The 16,251-nt window shown below is 62.3% G+C and overlaps 4 pseudogenes; all 4 read left to right on the top strand.

Annotated features, from left to right (window-relative positions):
- The first annotated feature begins 2,918 nt into the window (after positions 1-2,918).
- Positions 2,919-3,037, top strand: LOC142874499 (uncharacterized; annotated as a pseudogene).
- A 3,847-nt stretch (positions 3,038-6,884) lies between these two features.
- LOC142874498 (uncharacterized) lies at positions 6,885-7,003 on the top strand (annotated as a pseudogene).
- Positions 7,004-10,858: 3,855 nt separating this feature from the next.
- Positions 10,859-10,977, top strand: LOC142874496 (uncharacterized; annotated as a pseudogene).
- A 3,855-nt stretch (positions 10,978-14,832) lies between these two features.
- On the top strand, positions 14,833-14,951 carry LOC142874495 (uncharacterized; annotated as a pseudogene).
- Positions 14,952-16,251: the final 1,300 nt, after the last annotated feature.

Raw genomic sequence — 16,251 nt, 5'->3', positions numbered from 1 at the left:
TTTACCTCTCATGTTGTTCCAGCATATTGTGGGGGCACCAATGTTAAGGTCGGGTGCGGTGCGTTGCCCTCTCCCAGCCTCCCCCCTCGGGTCAGAGCTTCAAGTGCGCCCATCCCCCAGTCGGTGCGCACCCACCCCATTCCTAATGGATGTGTATGCCCATCCCCTCCCCCCACCCGCCCGACACCCACCCGAAGAAGGTGATTCCTCTGTGTCCACTTAGGTGTCCATCGGTTCGTACCCATTTGCTGGTGAGCGCGAGCACGTGGTGCTCGTGTGTCCATTCTTGGGATACTTGGCTTACTGGAACGGGTTCCAGCTCTGGCCAGGAGAACCAGGAGAGGTGCCCTCTCACCGCTGCTCCTCATAGCCGAATAGCACTCCGTGGTGTCCACGCGCCACATTTTATTTACCCACTCGTGGGTCGATGGGCACTCGGGTGGCTTCCAGGTCTTTGCGATTGTGACTTGTGCCCTGACTCTAACCCTAACCCTTACCCAGCCCGTCTCCTCCACGGCCCCTGCCTGACTGACTCCTTCCCGCCCGGCCTGTCACCTGTCACCGTCCTCTGCCCCTGCCTGACACGCTCCTCCCCGCCCGGGCCGTCACCGTCCTCGGCCCCTGCCTGACGGGGCTCCTCTGTCGCCTGGGCCTTCCAAGGGCTTGGTGTGGACGCTGGTTCCAGGACGCCCTCCCAGGAACCCGGTAGCAGGGCGGCCGCAGCGTCTCGCGCAACCCAACCGTCCGCCGGCTGGCCGCCGTCGCTAAGTGGCCTGCGGGGGACGTGCTCCCGCTGTGCCGTGGGGGCCCAGCCTGGTGTCTTCTCTGAGGCCCCGCGGCTGCCGCTCCCCGCAAGGGGATAGCCGCGGAGGTGGGGACCGCCTCCTCATGGGGACGTACACTCAGCTCTCCACGTCGGATTCCGGGGCTCTCTGTCCTGCCAGAAGGCCCAGCTGGCCTGCGGGTCCTTAGAGTGGCAAAAACATCCGAAAACTGAGATTGAGGGTCCGGTGGGTGTCTGCACTTTTGTGCTGGGCACCCCAGGGAGGCCCGGGGGCTGGCTGGACAACGCGGTCTGCTGGGCGGGGGCTTTGGAGGAGCAACTGATGCCCTTTGCACTTTGGGTAGCAAGTGTCTGAGGTGTCTCTGGGCCCTGTGCCATGTGGGGGCGGGGGCGGGGGCGGGGTGGGAGGAGGAGGAGGAGGAGGAGGAGGAGGTGGGAAGGGCCGTGGCCTGCAGTCGTGTTCCCCGGGGTGGCACAGCATGTGGCTTCTTCCACAGGCTGCTTGGCCTGGGCTCCCTGCACCTGGGCCTTTGGAGGACTGGCCCTGTGCTTGCCAACACTTCCTGCAGGGACCCAGAGCTGGGAGGTTGCATCTCTCAGCCCTGGGTCGGGCAGAGCCCCAGCGGGCCATGCCCACAACCTCTCTCAGCACGGGTCCCCCAGAAGGCTCCTTTGGGACCAGGATTCTCTTGCGGGTGACTCTTTAAGGACTGGCCCCTGGATGGAGGGGCACCAGGAGTAGAGGAGCAGGAAGGGGAAGGGGGTGGCCATGCGAGGGGACACTTTCAGGCCAAGTCCCAGCTTCAGCCTGATCCTCCTGGGAACCCCTGGGTGGACATCACACCTCCTGGTTGCCCCGCTCTGAGACAAGGAGCCGGGCTTCGCATTCCCACAGCAGCCAGTCGTGGGCTGAGGACACCTGGGGCGTTGGGAACTCCCTGGCTTCTCCTTGGATTAACATCTGGAGCTGCTTGTGAATTGTGCCGCCACACACACCCGAGTGCAGGTGTCTTCTGCACAGACTGCGGGCCTCGCTCTTCTGAATGCCGCTAGCTCGCCACCCACCCACCCGCGGGTGAACCTGGTCAGGGTACTTTCTCTCAGGGGCAGACTCTCATCCGGGCGGGCTACCGGTGTCTCTGTTTGCTCGTTTCTTTCTTCCACTTCGGGAAAGGCTTCCTTACTGGGTGTGGAAATCTCCTATGCCTTTCCTCGCCTATTCTGTCAGCTTTCAAATTCTCTTTCGGTTGCCACCCTCACAGATGGATTAGGAAACTCTTTGCGGTGCACTCATTAGTGAAATGACCTCAATGACGCTGGAATCCAATATCTAATCGCCGATTTTTAGCGAGTCCACACGCCAGGGTGGTTGGGGTCCAATGCAGCCCCGGCCAGGCCCAGGCCCCTTGGACTGGGCCACAGGAGGACACAGAGGAGGGTCCCGGCCCCCACGGTAGCGGTGCGGGCAGTTCTCCAAGGGCTTGGGTGTTTTCCAGAGGGAGGAGATGGAGGGGACTGATTTCTTCAGCGCCCCACAAACCACGCCACCCCACCCCACCCATGGGACACATCCCGAGAAAGAGAGAGAGAGAGAGAGAGAGAGAGAGAGAGAGAGAGACGCCCCATACACTGGCTCCCCTCCCCCGTGCGCTGTGCCCCAGCCCTGGCCCGGGGGAATAGGCGGCCGCAGGGCCACAGGGTGGGCGGCGCAGCTGAAAGGGGTTGTGGGGGAGGGCGGCCCCTGGCTGGGGTCAAAGGGCGAGCGCCCCGCCCACCCCGTGCGCAGTCAGCGGCCGCGGCGCGCTGGGGGTGGGGGCGGGGAGGTGAAGGAGGCCAGGCGAGGAGAGGAGGGGGGCTGGAAGGTCTCCACCTTGGTGGGTCCAGCCGTGGAGGCGCATCTTGTGTGAGTGTGAGTGAGTGAGTGAGTGTGAGTGTGTGTGTATAGAGAGACAGCCCCCAACCTCGGCCCGCCGCTCCCTGCCCGCCCCGCCTGTCACCCCCGTCCCTCGGAGCCCGCCGGACCCGGCCGGCGAACTCAACAGGCCCGACCCGGCGCGGGGCCTGGGGCGGGAGGAGGCGGCGGGGAAGCGCAGAGAGGCTCGGCTTCTTGAGCGGGGCAGGGGCGCCCTCCACCGTCCACGGCCACACCACCCCGAACGCGCCCGATCCCGTCTGGTCTCGGAAGCTAAGCAGGGTCGGGCCTGGTTAGAACTTGGATGGGAGACCGCCCGGGAATACCGGGTGCCGTAGGCTTCTTCTTTTTTTTTTTTTTTTTTTTGCCTCTGGTTCTGTCGCGTTTCTGGGAGCGCGGGGGCGGCCCGGGGTGGGGGTGACCCCCACCCTCAGCGCCCGCCGCGGTGCCTGGCGCCCCAGCCCGCACCGTGGGGCCTCCTCTTGTCCCGAGCCGTGACACCGCCGCCACGCGGCAGCATGCGTGGCTTCTGGACTGTCAGGTCTCAGACCAAAGGTCTGCTCTGTGGGAACGGACACGCCGGAGGAAACCTTGAGAGTCTGAGAGGGGAGGGAGTTCCAGAAGAAGGCCAGGATGTCATTTTGAGGGAGTATGTGACCAGAACTCGTCCCGTTGCTTTTGGGGTTCTATGGGCTACACGTAGGGATCTTTGGTGGTGGCACCTGATGTTGGGGGATCCGGAGTCACACCCAGACCTGCTCCACAGGCCTCCTTTTACTTTTCTCTTCGGATTCATTTTTTTTTTTTTTTTTTGAGACAGAGTCTGGGTTTGTTGCCCAGGCTAGAGTGAGTGCCGTGGCGTCAGCCTAGCTCACAGCAACTTCAAACTCCTGGGCTCGAGTGATCCTTCTGCCTCAGCCTCCCGGGTAGCTGGGACTGCAGGCATGCGCCACCATGCCCCGCTAATTTTTTATATATATATCAGTTGGCCAATTAATTTCTTTCTATTTATAGTAGGGACGGGGTCTCGCTCTTGCTCAGGCTGGTTTTGAACTCCTGACCTTGAGCAATCCGCCCGCCTCGGCCTCCCAAGAGCTAGGATTACAGGCGTGAGCCACAGCGCCCGGCTGGATTCATTATTTTTAAAAAGTGTCTCTTATCTCTATTATTGCATTTTCTTTTCTCTCTCTTTTCAAGCAGATGATGGGAGTCCAAGTATTAAGGTGACATGTGTTGCCCGTGCCCCCCTCCCCCCCGTGTTCTTATTCATTTACCTCTCATGTTGTTCCAGCATATTGTGGGGGCACCAATGTTAAGGTCGGGTGCGGTGCGTTGCCCTCTCCCAGCCTCCCCCCTCGGGTCAGAGCTTCAAGTGCGCCCATCCCCCAGTCGGTGCGCACCCACCCCATTCCTAATGGATGTGTATGCCCATCCCCTCCCCCCACCCGCCCGACACCCACCCGAAGAAGGTGATTCCTCTGTGTCCACTTAGGTGTCCATCGGTTCGTACCCATTTGCTGGTGAGCGCGAGCACGTGGTGCTCGTGTGTCCATTCTTGGGATACTTGGCTTACTGGAACGGGTTCCAGCTCTGGCCAGGAGAACCAGGAGAGGTGCCCTCTCACCGCTGCTCCTCATAGCCGAATAGCACTCCGTGGTGTCCACGCGCCACATTTTATTTACCCACTCGTGGGTCGATGGGCACTCGGGTGGCTTCCAGGTCTTTGCGATTGTGACTTGTGCCCTGACTCTAACCCTAACCCTTACCCAGCCCGTCTCCTCCACGGCCCCTGCCTGACTGACTCCTTCCCGCCCGGCCTGTCACCTGTCACCGTCCTCTGCCCCTGCCTGACACGCTCCTCCCCGCCCGGGCCGTCACCGTCCTCGGCCCCTGCCTGACGGGGCTCCTCTGTCGCCTGGGCCTTCCAAGGGCTTGGTGTGGACGCTGGTTCCAGGACGCCCTCCCAGGAACCCGGTAGCAGGGCGGCCGCAGCGTCTCGCGCAACCCAACCGTCCGCCGGCTGGCCGCCGTCGCTAAGTGGCCTGCGGGGGACGTGCTCCCGCTGTGCCGTGGGGGCCCAGCCTGGTGTCTTCTCTGAGGCCCCGCGGCTGCCGCTCCCCGCAAGGGGATAGCCGCGGAGGTGGGGACCGCCTCCTCATGGGGACGTACACTCAGCTCTCCACGTCGGATTCCGGGGCTCTCTGTCCTGCCAGAAGGCCCAGCTGGCCTGCGGGTCCTTAGAGTGGCAAAAACATCCGAAAACTGAGATTGAGGGTCCGGTGGGTGTCTGCACTTTTGTGCTGGGCACCCCAGGGAGGCCCGGGGGCTGGCTGGACAACGCGGTCTGCTGGGCGGGGGCTTTGGAGGAGCAACTGATGCCCTTTGCACTTTGGGTAGCAAGTGTCTGAGGTGTCTCTGGGCCCTGTGCCATGTGGGGGCGGGGGCGGGGGCGGGGTGGGAGGAGGAGGAGGAGGAGGAGGAGGAGGAGGTGGGAAGGGCCGTGGCCTGCAGTCGTGTTCCCCGGGGTGGCACAGCATGTGGCTTCTTCCACAGGCTGCTTGGCCTGGGCTCCCTGCACCTGGGCCTTTGGAGGACTGGCCCTGTGCTTGCCAACACTTCCTGCAGGGACCCAGAGCTGGGAGGTTGCATCTCTCAGCCCTGGGTCGGGCAGAGCCCCAGCGGGCCATGCCCACAACCTCTCTCAGCACGGGTCCCCCAGAAGGCTCCTTTGGGACCAGGATTCTCTTGCGGGTGACTCTTTAAGGACTGGCCCCTGGATGGAGGGGCACCAGGAGTAGAGGAGCAGGAAGGGGAAGGGGGTGGCCATGCGAGGGGACACTTTCAGGCCAAGTCCCAGCTTCAGCCTGATCCTCCTGGGAACCCCTGGGTGGACATCACACCTCCTGGTTGCCCCGCTCTGAGACAAGGAGCCGGGCTTCGCATTCCCACAGCAGCCAGTCGTGGGCTGAGGACACCTGGGGCGTTGGGAACTCCCTGGCTTCTCCTTGGATTAACATCTGGAGCTGCTTGTGAATTGTGCCGCCACACACACCCGAGTGCAGGTGTCTTCTGCACAGACTGCGGGCCTCGCTCTTCTGAATGCCGCTAGCTCGCCACCCACCCACCCGCGGGTGAACCTGGTCAGGGTACTTTCTCTCAGGGGCAGACTCTCATCCGGGCGGGCTACCGGTGTCTCTGTTTGCTCGTTTCTTTCTTCCACTTCGGGAAAGGCTTCCTTACTGGGTGTGGAAATCTCCTATGCCTTTCCTCGCCTATTCTGTCAGCTTTCAAATTCTCTTTCGGTTGCCACCCTCACAGATGGATTAGGAAACTCTTTGCGGTGCACTCATTAGTGAAATGACCTCAATGACGCTGGAATCCAATATCTAATCGCCGATTTTTAGCGAGTCCACACGCCAGGGTGGTTGGGGTCCAATGCAGCCCCGGCCAGGCCCAGGCCCCTTGGACTGGGCCACAGGAGGACACAGAGGAGGGTCCCGGCCCCCACGGTAGCGGTGCGGGCAGTTCTCCAAGGGCTTGGGTGTTTTCCAGAGGGAGGAGATGGAGGGGACTGATTTCTTCAGCGCCCCACAAACCACGCCACCCCACCCCACCCATGGGACACATCCCGAGAAAGAGAGAGAGAGAGAGAGAGAGAGAGAGAGAGAGAGACGCCCCATACACTGGCTCCCCTCCCCCGTGCGCTGTGCCCCAGCCCTGGCCCGGGGGAATAGGCGGCCGCAGGGCCACAGGGTGGGCGGCGCAGCTGAAAGGGGTTGTGGGGGAGGGCGGCCCCTGGCTGGGGTCAAAGGGCGAGCGCCCCGCCCACCCCGTGCGCAGTCAGCGGCCGCGGCGCGCTGGGGGTGGGGGCGGGGAGGTGAAGGAGGCCAGGCGAGGAGAGGAGGGGGGCTGGAAGGTCTCCACCTTGGTGGGTCCAGCCGTGGAGGCGCATCTTGTGTGAGTGTGAGTGAGTGAGTGAGTGTGAGTGTGTGTGTATAGAGAGACAGCCCCCAACCTCGGCCCGCCGCTCCCTGCCCGCCCCGCCTGTCACCCCCGTCCCTCGGAGCCCGCCGGACCCGGCCGGCGAACTCAACAGGCCCGGCCCGGCGCGGGGCCTGGGGCGGGAGGAGGCGGCGGGGAAGCGCAGAGAGGCTCGGCTTCTTGAGCGGGGCAGGGGCGCCCTCCGCCGTCCACGGCCACACCACCCCGAACGCGCCCGATCCCGTCTGGTCTCGGAAGCTAAGCAGGGTCGGGCCTGGTTAGAACTTGGATGGGAGACCGCCCGGGAATACCGGGTGCCGTAGGCTTCTTCTTTTTTTTTTTTTTTTTTTTGCCTCTGGTTCTGTCGCGTTTCTGGGAGCGCGGGGGCGGCCCGGGGTGGGGGTGACCCCCACCCTCAGCGCCCGCCGCGGTGCCTGGCGCCCCAGCCCGCACCGTGGGGCCTCCTCTTGTCCCGAGCCGTGACACCGCCGCCACGCGGCAGCATGCGTGGCTTCTGGACTGTCAGGTCTCAGACCAAAGGTCTGCTCTGTGGGAACGGACACGCCGGAGGAAACCTTGAGAGTCTGAGAGGGGAGGGAGTTCCAGAAGAAGGCCAGGATGTCATTTTGAGGGAGTATGTGACCAGAACTCGTCCCGTTGCTTTTGGGGTTCTATGGGCTACACGTAGGGATCTTTGGTGGTGGCACCTGATGTTGGGGGATCCGGAGTCACACCCAGACCTGCTCCACAGGCCTCCTTTTACTTTTCTCTTCGGATTCATTTTTTTTTTTTTTTTTTGAGACAGAGTCTGGGTTTGTTGCCCAGGCTAGAGTGAGTGCCGTGGCGTCAGCCTAGCTCACAGCAACTTCAAACTCCTGGGCTCGAGTGATCCTTCTGCCTCAGCCTCCCGGGTAGCTGGGACTGCAGGCATGCGCCACCATGCCCCGCTAATTTTTTATATATATATCAGTTGGCCAATTAATTTCTTTCTATTTATAGTAGGGACGGGGTCTCGCTCTTGCTCAGGCTGGTTTTGAACTCCTGACCTTGAGCAATCCGCCCGCCTCGGCCTCCCAAGAGCTAGGATTACAGGCGTGAGCCACAGCGCCCGGCCGGATTCATTATTTTTAAAAAGTGTCTCTTATCTCTATTATTGCATTTTCTTTTCTCTCTCTTTTCAAGCAGATGATGGGAGTCCAAGTATTAAGGTGACATGTGTTGCCCGTGCCCCCCTCCCCCCCGTGTTCTTATTCATTTACCTCTCATGTTGTTCCAGCATATTGTGGGGGCACCAATGTTAAGGTCGGGTGCGGTGCGTTGCCCTCTCCCAGCCTCCCCCCTCGGGTCAGAGCTTCAAGTGCGCCCATCCCCCAGTCGGTGCGCACCCACCCCATTCCTAATGGATGTGTATGCCCATCCCCTCCCCCCACCCGCCCGACACCCACCCGAAGAAGGTGATTCCTCTGTGTCCACTTAGGTGTCCATCGGTTCGTACCCATTTGCTGGTGAGCGCGAGCACGTGGTGCTCGTGTGTCCATTCTTGGGATACTTGGCTTACTGGAACGGGTTCCAGCTCTGGCCAGGAGAACCAGGAGAGGTGCCCTCTCACCGCTGCTCCTCATAGCCGAATAGCACTCCGTGGTGTCCACGCGCCACATTTTATTTACCCACTCGTGGGTCGATGGGCACTCGGGTGGCTTCCAGGTCTTTGCGATTGTGACTTGTGCCCTGACTCTAACCCTAACCCTTACCCAGCCCGTCTCCTCCACGGCCCCTGCCTGACTGACTCCTTCCCGCCCGGCCTGTCACCTGTCACCGTCCTCTGCCCCTGCCTGACACGCTCCTCCCCGCCCGGGCCGTCACCGTCCTCGGCCCCTGCCTGACGGGGCTCCTCTGTCGCCTGGGCCTTCCAAGGGCTTGGTGTGGACGCTGGTTCCAGGACGCCCTCCCAGGAACCCGGTAGCAGGGCGGCCGCAGCGTCTCGCGCAACCCAACCGTCCGCCGGCTGGCCGCCGTCGCTAAGTGGCCTGCGGGGGACGTGCTCCCGCTGTGCCGTGGGGGCCCAGCCTGGTGTCTTCTCTGAGGCCCCGCGGCTGCCGCTCCCCGCAAGGGGATAGCCGCGGAGGTGGGGACCGCCTCCTCATGGGGACGTACACTCAGCTCTCCACGTCGGATTCCGGGGCTCTCTGTCCTGCCAGAAGGCCCAGCTGGCCTGCGGGTCCTTAGAGTGGCAAAAACATCCGAAAACTGAGATTGAGGGTCCGGTGGGTGTCTGCACTTTTGTGCTGGGCACCCCAGGGAGGCCCGGGGGCTGGCTGGACAACGCGGTCTGCTGGGCGGGGGCTTTGGAGGAGCAACTGATGCCCTTTGCACTTTGGGTAGCAAGTGTCTGAGGTGTCTCTGGGCCCTGTGCCATGTGGGGGCGGGGGCGGGGGCGGGGTGGGAGGAGGAGGAGGAGGAGGAGGAGGAGGAGGAGGAGGTGGGAAGGGCCGTGGCCTGCAGTCGTGTTCCCCGGGGTGGCACAGCATGTGGCTTCTTCCACAGGCTGCTTGGCCTGGGCTCCCTGCACCTGGGCCTTTGGAGGACTGGCCCTGTGCTTGCCAACACTTCCTGCAGGGACCCAGAGCTGGGAGGTTGCATCTCTCAGCCCTGGGTCGGGCAGAGCCCCAGCGGGCCATGCCCACAACCTCTCTCAGCACGGGTCCCCCAGAAGGCTCCTTTGGGACCAGGATTCTCTTGCGGGTGACTCTTTAAGGTCTGGCCCCTGGATGGAGGGGCACCAGGAGTAGAGGAGCAGGAAGGGGAAGGGGGTGGCCATGCGAGGGGACACTTTCAGGCCAAGTCCCAGCTTCAGCCTGATCCTCCTGGGAACCCCTGGGTGGACATCACACCTCCTGGTTGCCCCGCTCTGAGACAAGGAGCCGGGCTTCGCATTCCCACAGCAGCCAGTCGTGGGCTGAGGACACCTGGGGCGTTGGGAACTCCCTGGCTTCTCCTTGGATTAACATCTGGAGCTGCTTGTGAATTGTGCCGCCACACACACCCGAGTGCAGGTGTCTTCTGCACAGACTGCGGGCCTCGCTCTTCTGAATGCCGCTAGCTCGCCACCCACCCACCCGCGGGTGAACCTGGTCAGGGTACTTTCTCTCAGGGGCAGACTCTCATCCGGGCGGGCTACCGGTGTCTCTGTTTGCTCGTTTCTTTCTTCCACTTCGGGAAAGGCTTCCTTACTGGGTGTGGAAATCTCCTATGCCTTTCCTCGCCTATTCTGTCAGCTTTCAAATTCTCTTTCGGTTGCCACCCTCACAGATGGATTAGGAAACTCTTTGCGGTGCACTCATTAGTGAAATGACCTCAATGACGCTGGAATCCAATATCTAATCGCCGATTTTTAGCGAGTCCACACGCCAGGGTGGTTGGGGTCCAATGCAGCCCCGGCCAGGCCCAGGCCCCTTGGACTGGGCCACAGGAGGACACAGAGGAGGGTCCCGGCCCCCACGGTAGCGGTGCGGGCAGTTCTCCAAGGGCTTGGGTGTTTTCCAGAGGGAGGAGATGGAGGGGACTGATTTCTTCAGCGCCCCACAAACCACGCCACCCCACCCCACCCATGGGACACATCCCGAGAAAGAGAGAGAGAGAGAGAGAGAGAGAGAGAGAGAGAGAGACGCCCCATACACTGGCTCCCCTCCCCCGTGCGCTGTGCCCCAGCCCTGGCCCGGGGGAATAGGCGGCCGCAGGGCCACAGGGTGGGCGGCGCAGCTGAAAGGGGTTGTGGGGGAGGGCGGCCCCTGGCTGGGGTCAAAGGGCGAGCGCCCCGCCCACCCCGTGCGCAGTCAGCGGCCGCGGCGCGCTGGGGGTGGGGGCGGGGAGGTGAAGGAGGCCAGGCGAGGAGAGGAGGGGGGCTGGAAGGTCTCCACCTTGGTGGGTCCAGCCGTGGAGGCGCATCTTGTGTGAGTGTGAGTGAGTGAGTGAGTGTGAGTGTGTGTGTATAGAGAGACAGCCCCCAACCTCGGCCCGCCGCTCCCTGCCCGCCCCGCCTGTCACCCCCGTCCCTCGGAGCCCGCCGGACCCGGCCGGCGAACTCAACAGGCCCGGCCCGGCGCGGGGCCTGGGGCGGGAGGAGGCGGCGGGGAAGCGCAGAGAGGCTCGGCTTCTTGAGCGGGGCAGGGGCGCCCTCCGCCGTCCACGGCCACACCACCCCGAACGCGCCCGATCCCGTCTGGTCTCGGAAGCTAAGCAGGGTCGGGCCTGGTTAGAACTTGGATGGGAGACCGCCCGGGAATACCGGGTGCCGTAGGCTTCTTCTTTTTTTTTTTTTTTTTTTTGCCTCTGGTTCTGTCGCGTTTCTGGGAGCGCGGGGGCGGCCCGGGGTGGGGGTGACCCCCACCCTCAGCGCCCGCCGCGGTGCCTGGCGCCCCAGCCCGCACCGTGGGGCCTCCTCTTGTCCCGAGCCGTGACACCGCCGCCACGCGGCAGCATGCGTGGCTTCTGGACTGTCAGGTCTCAGACCAAAGGTCTGCTCTGTGGGAACGGACACGCCGGAGGAAACCTTGAGAGTCTGAGAGGGGAGGGAGTTCCAGAAGAAGGCCAGGATGTCATTTTGAGGGAGTATGTGACCAGAACTCGTCCCGTTGCTTTTGGGGTTCTATGGGCTACACGTAGGGATCTTTGGTGGTGGCACCTGATGTTGGGGGATCCGGAGTCACACCCAGACCTGCTCCACAGGCCTCCTTTTACTTTTCTCTTCGGATTCATTTTTTTTTTTTTTTTTTGAGACAGAGTCTGGGTTTGTTGCCCAGGCTAGAGTGAGTGCCGTGGCGTCAGCCTAGCTCACAGCAACTTCAAACTCCTGGGCTCGAGTGATCCTTCTGCCTCAGCCTCCCGGGTAGCTGGGACTGCAGGCATGCGCCACCATGCCCCGCTAATTTTTTATATATATATCAGTTGGCCAATTAATTTCTTTCTATTTATAGTAGGGACGGGGTCTCGCTCTTGCTCAGGCTGGTTTTGAACTCCTGACCTTGAGCAATCCGCCCGCCTCGGCCTCCCAAGAGCTAGGATTACAGGCGTGAGCCACAGCGCCCGGCCGGATTCATTATTTTTAAAAAGTGTCTCTTATCTCTATTATTGCATTTTCTTTTCTCTCTCTTTTCAAGCAGATGATGGGAGTCCAAGTATTAAGGTGACATGTGTTGCCCGTGCCCCCCTCCCCCCCGTGTTCTTATTCATTTACCTCTCATGTTGTTCCAGCATATTGTGGGGGCACCAATGTTAAGGTCGGGTGCGGTGCGTTGCCCTCTCCCAGCCTCCCCCCTCGGGTCAGAGCTTCAAGTGCGCCCATCCCCCAGTCGGTGCGCACCCACCCCATTCCTAATGGATGTGTATGCCCATCCCCTCCCCCCACCCGCCCGACACCCACCCGAAGAAGGTGATTCCTCTGTGTCCACTTAGGTGTCCATCGGTTCGTACCCATTTGCTGGTGAGCGCGAGCACGTGGTGCTCGTGTGTCCATTCTTGGGATACTTGGCTTACTGGAACGGGTTCCAGCTCTGGCCAGGAGAACCAGGAGAGGTGCCCTCTCACCGCTGCTCCTCATAGCCGAATAGCACTCCGTGGTGTCCACGCGCCACATTTTATTTACCCACTCGTGGGTCGATGGGCACTCGGGTGGCTTCCAGGTCTTTGCGATTGTGACTTGTGCCCTGACTCTAACCCTAACCCTTACCCAGCCCGTCTCCTCCACGGCCCCTGCCTGACTGACTCCTTCCCGCCCGGCCTGTCACCTGTCACCGTCCTCTGCCCCTGCCTGACACGCTCCTCCCCGCCCGGGCCGTCACCGTCCTCGGCCCCTGCCTGACGGGGCTCCTCTGTCGCCTGGGCCTTCCAAGGGCTTGGTGTGGACGCTGGTTCCAGGACGCCCTCCCAGGAACCCGGTAGCAGGGCGGCCGCAGCGTCTCGCGCAACCCAACCGTCCGCCGGCTGGCCGCCGTCGCTAAGTGGCCTGCGGGGGACGTGCTCCCGCTGTGCCGTGGGGGCCCAGCCTGGTGTCTTCTCTGAGGCCCCGCGGCTGCCGCTCCCCGCAAGGGGATAGCCGCGGAGGTGGGGACCGCCTCCTCATGGGGACGTACACTCAGCTCTCCACGTCGGATTCCGGGGCTCTCTGTCCTGCCAGAAGGCCCAGCTGGCCTGCGGGTCCTTAGAGTGGCAAAAACATCCGAAAACTGAGATTGAGGGTCCGGTGGGTGTCTGCACTTTTGTGCTGGGCACCCCAGGGAGGCCCGGGGGCTGGCTGGACAACGCGGTCTGCTGGGCGGGGGCTTTGGAGGAGCAACTGATGCCCTTTGCACTTTGGGTAGCAAGTGTCTGAGGTGTCTCTGGGCCCTGTGCCATGTGGGGGCGGGGGCGGGGGCGGGGTGGGAGGAGGAGGAGGAGGAGGAGGAGGAGGAGGAGGAGGTGGGAAGGGCCGTGGCCTGCAGTCGTGTTCCCCGGGGTGGCACAGCATGTGGCTTCTTCCACAGGCTGCTTGGCCTGGGCTCCCTGCACCTGGGCCTTTGGAGGACTGGCCCTGTGCTTGCCAACACTTCCTGCAGGGACCCAGAGCTGGGAGGTTGCATCTCTCAGCCCTGGGTCGGGCAGAGCCCCAGCGGGCCATGCCCACAACCTCTCTCAGCACGGGTCCCCCAGAAGGCTCCTTTGGGACCAGGATTCTCTTGCGGGTGACTCTTTAAGGTCTGGCCCCTGGATGGAGGGGCACCAGGAGTAGAGGAGCAGGAAGGGGAAGGGGGTGGCCATGCGAGGGGACACTTTCAGGCCAAGTCCCAGCTTCAGCCTGATCCTCCTGGGAACCCCTGGGTGGACATCACACCTCCTGGTTGCCCCGCTCTGAGACAAGGAGCCGGGCTTCGCATTCCCACAGCAGCCAGTCGTGGGCTGAGGACACCTGGGGCGTTGGGAACTCCCTGGCTTCTCCTTGGATTAACATCTGGAGCTGCTTGTGAATTGTGCCGCCACACACACCCGAGTGCAGGTGTCTTCTGCACAGACTGCGGGCCTCGCTCTTCTGAATGCCGCTAGCTCGCCACCCACCCACCCGCGGGTGAACCTGGTCAGGGTACTTTCTCTCAGGGGCAGACTCTCATCCGGGCGGGCTACCGGTGTCTCTGTTTGCTCGTTTCTTTCTTCCACTTCGGGAAAGGCTTCCTTACTGGGTGTGGAAATCTCCTATGCCTTTCCTCGCCTATTCTGTCAGCTTTCAAATTCTCTTTCGGTTGCCACCCTCACAGATGGATTAGGAAACTCTTTGCGGTGCACTCATTAGTGAAATGACCTCAATGACGCTGGAATCCAATATCTAATCGCCGATTTTTAGCGAGTCCACACGCCAGGGTGGTTGGGGTCCAATGCAGCCCCGGCCAGGCCCAGGCCCCTTGGACTGGGCCACAGGAGGACACAGAGGAGGGTCCCGGCCCCCACGGTAGCGGTGCGGGCAGTTCTCCAAGGGCTTGGGTGTTTTCCAGAGGGAGGAGATGGAGGGGACTGATTTCTTCAGCGCCCCACAAACCACGCCACCCCACCCCACCCATGGGACACATCCCGAGAAAGAGAGAGAGAGAGAGAGAGAGAGAGAGAGAGAGAGAGACGCCCCATACACTGGCTCCCCTCCCCCGTGCGCTGTGCCCCAGCCCTGGCCCGGGGGAATAGGCGGCCGCAGGGCCACAGGGTGGGCGGCGCAGCTGAAAGGGGTTGTGGGGGAGGGCGGCCCCTGGCTGGGGTCAAAGGGCGAGCGCCCCGCCCACCCCGTGCGCAGTCAGCGGCCGCGGCGCGCTGGGGGTGGGGGCGGGGAGGTGAAGGAGGCCAGGCGAGGAGAGGAGGGGGGCTGGAAGGTCTCCACCTTGGTGGGTCCAGCCGTGGAGGCGCATCTTGTGTGAGTGTGAGTGAGTGAGTGAGTGTGAGTGTGTGTGTATAGAGAGACAGCCCCCAACCTCGGCCCGCCGCTCCCTGCCCGCCCCGCCTGTCACCCCCGTCCCTCGGAGCCCGCCGGACCCGGCCGGCGAACTCAACAGGCCCGGCCCGGCGCGGGGCCTGGGGCGGGAGGAGGCGGCGGGGAAGCGCAGAGAGGCTCGGCTTCTTGAGCGGGGCAGGGGCGCCCTCCGCCGTCCACGGCCACACCACCCCGAACGCGCCCGATCCCGTCTGGTCTCGGAAGCTAAGCAGGGTCGGGCCTGGTTAGAACTTGGATGGGAGACCGCCCGGGAATACCGGGTGCCGTAGGCTTCTTCTTTTTTTTTTTTTTTTTTTTGCCTCTGGTTCTGTCGCGTTTCTGGGAGCGCGGGGGCGGCCCGGGGTGGGGGTGACCCCCACCCTCAGCGCCCGCCGCGGTGCCTGGCGCCCCAGCCCGCACCGTGGGGCCTCCTCTTGTCCCGAGCCGTGACACCGCCGCCACGCGGCAGCATGCGTGGCTTCTGGACTGTCAGGTCTCAGACCAAAGGTCTGCTCTGTGGGAACGGACACGCCGGAGGAAACCTTGAGAGTCTGAGAGGGGAGGGAGTTCCAGAAGAAGGCCAGGATGTCATTTTGAGGGAGTATGTGACCAGAACTCGTCCCGTTGCTTTTGGGGTTCTATGGGCTACACGTAGGGATCTTTGGTGGTGGCACCTGATGTTGGGGGATCCGGAGTCACACCCAGACCTGCTCCACAGGCCTCCTTTTACTTTTCTCTTCGGATTCATTTTTTTTTTTTTTTTTTGAGACAGAGTCTGGGTTTGTTGCCCAGGCTAGAGTGAGTGCCGTGGCGTCAGCCTAGCTCACAGCAACTTCAAACTCCTGGGCTCGAGTGATCCTTCTGCCTCAGCCTCCCGGGTAGCTGGGACTGCAGGCATGCGCCACCATGCCCCGCTAATTTTTTATATATATATCAGTTGGCCAATTAATTTCTTTCTATTTATAGTAGGGACGGGGTCTCGCTCTTGCTCAGGCTGGTTTTGAACTCCTGACCTTGAGCAATCCGCCCGCCTCGGCCTCCCAAGAGCTAGGATTACAGGCGTGAGCCACAGCGCCCGGCCGGATTCATTATTTTTAAAAAGTGTCTCTTATCTCTATTATTGCATTTTCTTTTCTCTCTCTTTTCAAGCAGATGATGGGAGTCCAAGTATTAAGGTGACATGTGTTGCCCGTGCCCCCCTCCCCCCCGTGTTCTTATTCATTTACCTCTCATGTTGTTCCAGCATATTGTGGGGGCACCAATGTTAAGGTCGGGTGCGGTGCGTTGCCCTCTCCCAGCCTCCCCCCTCGGGTCAGAGCTTCAAGTGCGCCCATCCCCCAGTCGGTGCGCACCCACCCCATTCCTAATGGATGTGTATGCCCATCCCCTCCCCCCACCCGCCCGACACCCACCCGAAGAAGGTGATTCCTCTGTGTCCACTTAGGTGTCCATCGGTTCGTACCCATTTGCTGGTGAGCGCGAGCACGTGGTGCTCGTGTGTCCATTCTTGGGATACTTGGCTTACTGGAACGGGTTCCAGCTCTGGCCAGGAGAACCAGGAGAGGTGCCCTCTCACCGCTGCTCCTCATAGCC

This window comes from Microcebus murinus, chromosome 12, assembly GCF_040939455.1.
Source record: "Microcebus murinus isolate Inina chromosome 12, M.murinus_Inina_mat1.0, whole genome shotgun sequence".
NCBI lineage: Eukaryota > Metazoa > Chordata > Mammalia > Primates > Cheirogaleidae > Microcebus > Microcebus murinus.
This window is presented reverse-complemented; position numbering and strand designations above follow the sequence as displayed.